Genomic DNA, 9292 nt, shown 5'->3' with positions numbered 1-9292 from the left:
GTCATTTTTTTATTTTTCTGTTGCCCTTTTGCAATTCATGATTAATAAAAATAATAAAATGTTACTTACAAATTAAAATCAGAAGAAATTTAACAAAGTTATAAACCGTGGCACTGCGAACGTCTAATCTGGTCTAGTACACCGATAGTGCTACTTGTTCATAGATGGCGCTTATAATTGAATTAAGTCGTATACCGAAGAAAAGTCGTATACCGAGCAAAATTTGTTTCGTCCAAACAGGACGTATTCCGAATTGGACGTATTCTAAAGCAGACGTATACCGAGGTTCCACTGTATCTATTTCAGAAGCAATTCTAGCATTAGAATCACCAAGAATCAAAATGTCGTTGTCATCATTAAAATCAAGAATCAACCTATCAAGATACTCTATCAATGAATCATGTTTATTAATAGAAATATAAACCAAGACAATTAAAAGTCTAGAATGATCATTAAACAAAAGTTTATCGAATGTAAGTTTAGAGATAATAAAGTTATCAGAGAGATGATGAATTTCCAACTTATCAAGCTTCCGAGAAACTACTAAGAACAAACCACCAGACGGTCTTCCAGTTTGTGAGCTAAAGATTCAGTAAAATAAAATTGAAGATTAATGTTGAAAGAAGGGTTTTCATTAAAGATGTCATCTATGATTCAGTTATACCAATAATATGATTTGAAAATATAAAATCAACAAAACTCGTGTCAGCAAAATTAGTATATAATAAACCTTGAGTATTCCAAGATAAAACCTTTAAATTAAAAAAAATCTGAGCAAGGGATAACTGGTAAAGTTTTTAATTTTCATCCATTTGACAATCCACCAACTTCACTGGTAATAAAAGGTTCAAGGTTCAATCTTCTTCAGCTTGTTATTCAATAGGTCATACATAAAATTATCTCCATCAATTGTTAAACAATCAGCTCTCATGAACACAGATTTACCTGTCACCTTATCCTCTCGATAAAAAGGAACAAGATATCTTTTCCTAATTCTCGATCTCCAATGTAAATCATCAAAAAACTTTACCCTGTAACAGTTTTCCCTCATTCAGATATTATGTACATTTCAGTAAATCAGTTTTTTTATCAGAGACAATGTCAAGTTCAGCCACCATCAAATTATTTTTTGAAACTGTTTTAAGATCTTTCACCAAAACAGAGTCTCCATTGGATATTTTAACAGATGACAGAATATCGAAAACCAAAGACAGAACTTCCGACAAACATTCCTCCAATCCGGTAATAACAATATTGTTTCTCTGACGTTCATTAGACAATGAATCTAAGAGAGAGAAAAAATAAGGAAGTGTGAGTAGTAGAAGATACATTTAAGTTAGATAGTTCTTCCATCTTCTTCTCCACATTAATAAGACGGTGTTCAAAGTCTTTATGTAAATTTGCCAGCTATTCAAATTTAGTAGCTAAACCGACGAGTTTAGTCGAAATAGTGTCAAATTTCTCCTCCAAAAAAAGAAAATAAATTTTGAGGTACATTAGTAGACAAAGCTAATACAAAAAAAAAGATTCGAGCCGTTGGGATTTTAAAGCTGGTTCACTAGGATATCTTTGACGTTTACCAACAGAGGATATGGACGACTTTGGGGGAAGGAGGAGTGCGTGACATCGGGTCAGGATTAGATTCAATGCCACTGATTAGTAATAAAACATAACATATAAATATATATATTTTTATTTATGTTAAACATAAAAATAAATATGTCAAAGTTTTTAGTAAAACTGAAGTAAAGATACATACAAAAATTGACACAAATCGTGTCCAAAGCATTAGAGTTCATTATTGACAAGCTCACTCAAAAACTCACCAATACTGACAAACATCACAAGTGCCCATCTCTCCTGTATCTCATTAATTTTAATTTTTAATAAAAAGTAAAAATACATTACAAATGGATACGAGTCCATTTTTCACTACTTGCCATGTCCAATTACTGGGAACAACTATTTCCATCACAGAGACAACCTTTCTTTAGAGGCTATGCCTCTGCACAAATGTGCAATGTGTAATTCTGCCAGCCCTTTTTACAAAAAAATTTTAATTTTATTTATTAATAGAAATAAATAGTGATGAACATACAAATTATTTCCCAGAAAATTTAATTCCAAAAATGGCTTAAGGAACTTAGCAGGATATAGTGATAATATTTAACTTTAAATTACTATTTCTTGGCCCAATATTGTAAATGTAGAAATTTACACTGCTTTTACAGGTAGCCAAGTGTTTTATTATAGCCTTTTCAGTGTTTTTTTGGCCAGTTTCAATTACAGAAATTCTTGTAATGGAATATTATAGAATTGAACGGCAGCTTAAATTTAAATTAATACATAAATATAAATATTAAAGTACTATTTAAAATTAATGTAAATAAAACTTAATTACAAACATTTAAACTAAACAATTAGACAGGTAAAGTAAAATATCATTGAATAACTTTTGATCAATCTTTGATCAAATTCATAGGTATTGTCACTCCCTAACATAATAATAATGTAATCTTTCATAATAATAATGTAATCTTTCTAATAATGTAATCTTTGAAAAATCATGAGAACATTGCAGTACACTTTGTTATTAAACATGGGAATGAGCTGTGAACAACTGGTTGATCTGTTGAACTACTTTAAAAGTTAAAGTACAGGTATGTTTTTTTTTGTGTTATGTTGAACATTAACTTGTGATTAGTCATGCTGGCAGAAAATACTCACTCTTGAAAAACTGAAGAAGAAAAAAAAAACGAGTTTCCCACATTTTGAGTTGATACCTTTGCTAGTCTTAATTTTTTACTGCTTTAGTGAATGTTGAAATCATGAGCACATAAAAGTTTAAAAAAAATCATGAAAAAACACATCTTTTTGATTGTTTTTGTTTTTTACTTAAGCAGGAATTCCTTATTACATGGACATTCATGTTAGTTTTTCTCATTTATTTGTCATTTAAGTCATTAACAGTTGCCATAATTAGATATAAGTAACCTTCCATTAAGCATTAATAAATTATTTTTATTAAATTATTTGACTAAATAATTATTGCAACTACCTAGTCAGGTAGTTGCAATAATACGAGGAGAAGTTGAAAAGTCTTTGCCAACTGTGTTTTTCTCTAAATTTGACTGTTATTTCAGAATTTCAAAATATAGTTATACATTTGAAAGTCTAGTTCATGCCCTACTTTTCTATGTAATTTCCAAGGCAGGCTAAACACTTCTTCCATTATAGTTCAAGTTTTTGGATACTCTCGTAGAATATGTCATGCAGTTCAGTTGTGGTGCTTAGCAGTTTCAATTGCGTTGCTGCATATCTTCACATCGTTGTCACTTTCAAAGTGATGACCTGCTAACCCGTCCTTGAGGAGGTCAAAATGATGACGACAAGATGCCAGATTCACACTGTGTAGCAGATAACAAAAATGGGACTGATTTCCAGATCAGATCATTTTGTTATCTGCAACAATCATTTGTTTCTGGATGATTGTTGTTCCATTTCTGAACTTATCAACCATCAATTTGCATCTTGCCAAAGTAGACAGTTGTTTCATACTACAAGCACTCATTTCTTGATAAATTTTACTAGTATTCTTGCCAGATTCTCACAAAAATTAAATCACACTTCTGTGTTCCTTCAGCATGGAAATTGACAAAACACTTCCATTTTCAAATGTCCATATTTATTTCACATCTCACCAGACAGCATTGGAAAGTCCCTCTCATATGTATAGTTTAAAATTTTGGAATTGTAATTATTTATCAAGAAAAAGTGCCGTTGGCAAAGACTTTTTTCAATTTCCCCTCATGTATTCTTTTAAAACTGTGAAAACTTTTGATNTTTCCCCTCATACATTCTTTTAAAATTGTGAAAACTTTTGATGTGTAATATCTTTTCTATGATACTAGCTGATATAAAAACTTAAAATATAAATTTCTAATTTAAAAATTTGTTGTTTTTATTATTTTTAATTCATCTCTTGACAAGCCTTGAATGGCTTGTGTGTATTATTGCAAATCAGATGAGAACAACTGTCCTAGATTACACAATTAATGTTGCAAGTGAACAAGTGTAAATCAGTAGATCGTGGGCGTCATTCTCTGTTCCCATTTCCTGTCAGTGACCACAACAGCCACAATTGAGGCCACTCGGTAGTGTATCAACAAATCTGAAAATCAATTTAGTTTAACAAAGAATTAATAATTTACAGACTAACAGTTCTCAAATAAAGTTTTTACTTTATGGTAATCATAAACCCAACATCTTATATTTAAAAAAATAAAATTTTGTATTCGTTTATATAATTTATTTTTTAAATATTAAACTATTTTATACCGTTATTTTAATAGAAAAGAAAGCTGAGCCCGAAAGAATCCCGGTGGCAGCTTCTTAAATTGCATGGCTTGGGAATCCGATTCAAACACCACTGGTAAAACTAACCGAAACGATTTACTATTTTCGTGTAATTGATTTTGTTAATTTTGTATATAATTATGTGTTTGTTTATGGGGGGAAAAAACGAATTTAAAAAGATCTTGCAGATTATTTGGAATAAAAAGTAATTGAGAATTTATGTGATTTTTAAGGGAGGCTTTTTTTGTCGTCCGTTCCGTTCGCACGAATGCCATAATTTATCAAGAAACACGTATTCGTCGAATTTGGGCTTTTCGATTGCGGCGTGCTTAGAAAAATATGCATATCTGACCCGTGTCCAAATTATTTTTAATAATAAAATTAAATTGTATTTTGCATATATATAAAATGCATTGAAAAATTAATTTTGCTACCTACAGTTAAGCTTTGAAAATTGAGTATCTATTATTATATTAAATAAAAACAGTCGAAACTTAAAATGAGCAATTAAAAATTTATCTTTATTTAATTATTAATTATAGTATCTTATTTCATAATTTTATTTAAACTATTTAACTAACTGTCAACATAATTATTTTAATTATTATCATAAATTTTTATATTGGATTTATATTTCACTCATTGAAGAATTACAAACAGAAACCATTTTAAAATTTCCATTAGTTTATAAAAAGAAAAATTGTATATAAATAAGTAAATTTAAATTTATGGTTGTATCATAAATTTGTTTTAATAAATGGATTTTGTTTTGATAATTTGTGTCAGTTCTAAATAAACAATTCACTTTTCATTTAAATAATTCATGTTATAGCATAATAAATTGGATAAAATTGTCACGATGACATGAAAATAAACAAAAGAACAGTTTTATCACTAATATAATTACTATAAATTTCTAAATATTTTACAAATTTTGAATTTATTATACCAACATTGAAATTACAATGATCTTTCATTCTTGAAATTAAGATTAACAAATTCATCTTCCTGTTACTTTAATCTTAATAAACATAATCTTGCGAGAGTGAACAGAAATAGATATTGGAAACGTTTGTTGTTTTTTTTAAATTTGCCATCTTTTTGTAAGACATTAATTGGACTAATAAATAAAGCTACAATACTATAGGCAATAATGCTTATACCCATATGCAGACTTCTTAAATTTCAAGCCAATTTGTTTGAGGATATATAAGATTTAAATGAAGAATTTTGTCTTTAAGTAAATTAATTAAAAATATATATATAAAACTAATTTATAATAACAGCAATTACTGTATCGGTACATATGTAATTTGCAATGGTGTATGCCCCTTCAGAAAATTGTTAAAACAAATAAAACTTTCATACAATTTACTCCTCCATATATATCGCACCTCTGGAGCAGCCATTTAAAGCATGGCATTTATTGCATTTTAAGTAGTTTATGAGATGTTATCTCGATTATTAAAACATTAAAACTACTACTTTACCATAAGCTACTACTATGACAGTCTGTCGTAGTAGTAGCTTATCATTTGAAGATAAAAATTGAAAAGATGCATATCAAACAATAAATTCTTTGTTATATTGTTTAATTTCTGTTTTATTAATATAATAATAGTTTATTTTAGCAACTATTAAGAAAAAGTAAATAGAAAATAATCTAAACATCCATAATATTCAATGACACTAAGCAAAGAGGTTTTAATATATTAATTTTTTACCATCCAAACGTCCTCGTTTGCTAATCGACGAGTTATGTCCGGACGGCAAATAAAATTTGACGTAAAGTATTTTCCACGAATTATCATTTGATGAACTGGAGAAATTTTGTTTAGACCCTATACCTACGTGGCTAGGTAAGTTGATCATTGAATGATAAATGTTATGTTTATGTGTATACGGTAAGTCCTCAGTTAACATCATTGATAAGTATTTGGAAGCTACAACATTAAGTGAAATGACTTATAACAAAACCAATTTTAGCATAGGCTAATTGATATAAACTAAATATAATTTGGTTATTATAGTTCTGATTAGATTGTGTGCAACCTTCACTTCAAAATTCATTTTTATTGTTTATAAAGAAAATTCAACAATGGTTATGAATGTATCTTTCCTTGACGATAATAAAACAAAGTGACATTAATTGAGGACTTGCCGTATACGTATATATCCAGTTATCTAAATTAAGAGCTGACATTTTTGACCTGCCTATAAATCCTGATATACAATCATTGCTTATAAATCCCTTTATAAGCAATGCTTTATATCAGGGATGCATTTTATGTAATTTTATAGCTAAAAATTTCCTGTACGAATGAAGGTTCTAAAATTCATGAATTGTCAAGACAAAATAGATACATATCTTCAAACATTTAAGTCATATTTAGTGTATTGTTTTGAATTGTTTGTTATAAAAAATGCAATAAATTTAATTGATAACTGTTGATCCACATCAATCAATATTTTAAAAGAATTTTATGACCAAACTGTCATTCAATTATTGTTTATAAGATTATTGCTTCTATTATTCAGTCATTCATGATTATGAATGGTGAAACAATTTATAATTATTTATGATGAATATTTTTCAGACTTGAAGTATGCAGTCGTATTATGGCAATTTTTCATAGAGGAAGTAGTTCAAGAAGGATTAACCAATCCTACTCCAGCTTGTTGTAATCCAAAAAAAAAGAGGTAAAATCAATTTGTTACAAATTAACTACAGTTTAAAGCATTTAATGTGTAAATGTATATTTGATTTTTATAATTAGGTTGAAAATATTCCAATAAGTTTTTATTTAAAATTCATTTAATAATCTTGGGGAATAAAAATCAATAAATTTATTGTAATGAATAAATAAAACTCAATCACTTTAAAATATAAAGGATCTTCTCAAACTTTTATGAGGAATACGGTGAAACCTTGCCAAGTCGAACTGCATTAACACAAATCCATCTATAGGTTCCAGACACCATATATAGGGTTTTCCATATTATGTGGTCTTGTTAAGACAAAATTGTCAGTACTTTTAACCCCAATCTATTTTCCTATCTACTATCCACCGTTTGATAGATCTGCGATCCTTGTTTTCTCTTGCATTTCGTGTTAATACCAACATGTAAGATAAACGGTGTGAAAACGAAAACAACTGCACACCATTACGACTTGGTGTCAACATCCTTTTATAGATAAAGTATGTTATGGGCATTCTGATTGGGACATAAGAATGTGCCTTGATGACTTGATGGTGTTATTAATCTTGTACAATTCTGTATCATTCTGTGAATGGATTGTTGAGAATAGGAAATTTGATAAAATCTGGTATTAAAGTCTTTAACTTGAAGAGTTTTCTTTAATCCCTTAAATTTGACTTAAATAGTTTTTATTATATATTTTCAAAATTGTAAATGATTACAATGATCATTTCAATAAAAATTAATGTATTTTTATTTTCTTTTTAGAGTTTTATTGAAGAGGCCAGAATTTTTGCTATAATTCGTAAGAAAATAATTAAAAGCAAAGAGACTTAAACTGCTTCAAAAATGAATTATGTTGTGGGAGAATAAGGCATTTAAATGATGAAAGTATTTTATCTTCTCAAGAATATTATTATTTACAGTATATTACAGGCCAGAAGGAAAGATGACAGCATGCAAAAGAATGGATGTGTGGTCAAACGGTATCATTTTAAATCTGTGACTATCAAACCTAAGCCAAAAGGTACTTGGTATTAGTGTAGTAACTATCAAAAATCTTAAATTATAATTTACATATATTTATTATAAAAACAAGTTAAATAAATTTAATGTTTAAAAAATTAGTCTATACACAGATAAGGAACAGGTGTACAGGCTCTCTGTTGAAAGTATTATTACAAATACTTTATTGTAATAAGAAAAATCTTGTTACAGGGGGTTAACATTAGAGAATTACAAAAATACAATTATTACTTATTAAAACATTTTTTTTAAATATCTTGTTACATAAAATTTGCTAAACATAACATATTAGTCATTCAATCTACATATCATATTTCAAAATTCATTAAAATGAACAAAAAAGTTATGAATATTATACATCTTACATAATGAAATTTTTTCTAGGTTGGTTCTGAAATTTTCTTCTTAATTTAAATCAAAAATCTCTTTTAATTTAAATTTACATTGCGCTTCTTCAATCTTTGGACATTCAGTGAGAATATAATAAATGTTTTATAAAAATGGTTATAAAAATCAAGTAGAACTTGCCTATCCGCTGGCATAAGAAGATTAATAAATTTAGTGGTAATTATATCCATTCCAGGAGCTGTTTTCATTTTTAATATACGAATTGATAAATCCTGTTCTTCAGTAGATATTGGAATATCTAACTTTTTCAGTTATCAGATACTTCGGCATAATATAATTAATATGATACGAATCTTTCAATCCAAAGTAAGAACTAGCAGGAAAATGGTCCGATAAGTCACAATTTAGTACATGAATTTCCGAACATAAATCTACTAAAAATTCTAAACATATAAACAGATCGATTGTAGAACTTCCCAAAGTAAATACACAAGTGAATGCAGAAGAATAGACTTTTTCAATTCTGCTATTAAGAATATATAGTTGAGCTTGAATCGTTAATTTTAAAAGGTTATGACCCATTTAATTCTGTTTAACATAACTTAAGACCTTGGGAGTTCCAATTAATTATTACAAAATAAGAGACTTTTTGATTAGACGTAGTATCGTATAAACTTTCATTATTATTATGTGCAGCAGGCAAGGGACTGAATAGTTGAGTCTCCACAAAACGTAAGTCTTGAATAGGAGTATTTAAATTGATCGAATGTCATTGCGGAGTGTTCTCAGAAATAGAATACGGGGTAAAAGAATCCAAGTATACCAGCCCCTCCAACACATAGCTATACGTCAAAGAATAATT

At 28.3% G+C, this 9292-nt stretch overlaps 1 long non-coding RNA gene across 1 annotated transcript; it reads left to right on the top strand.

The window, feature by feature from the left end:
- Positions 1–4353: 4353 nt before the first annotated feature.
- LOC111626167 lies at positions 4354–8223 on the top strand. The gene is made up of 3 exons (XR_002756836.1): positions 4354–6215; positions 6954–7056; positions 7825–8223. It is a non-coding gene; the product is annotated as an uncharacterized LOC111626167 (long non-coding RNA).
- Positions 8224–9292: the final 1069 nt, after the last annotated feature.

This window comes from Centruroides sculpturatus, unplaced genomic scaffold, assembly GCF_000671375.1.
Source record: "Centruroides sculpturatus isolate CEXI.00-Female unplaced genomic scaffold, Cexi_2.0 scaffold472, whole genome shotgun sequence".
In the NCBI taxonomy this organism is placed as follows: domain Eukaryota; kingdom Metazoa; phylum Arthropoda; class Arachnida; order Scorpiones; family Buthidae; genus Centruroides; species Centruroides sculpturatus.
This window is presented reverse-complemented; position numbering and strand designations above follow the sequence as displayed.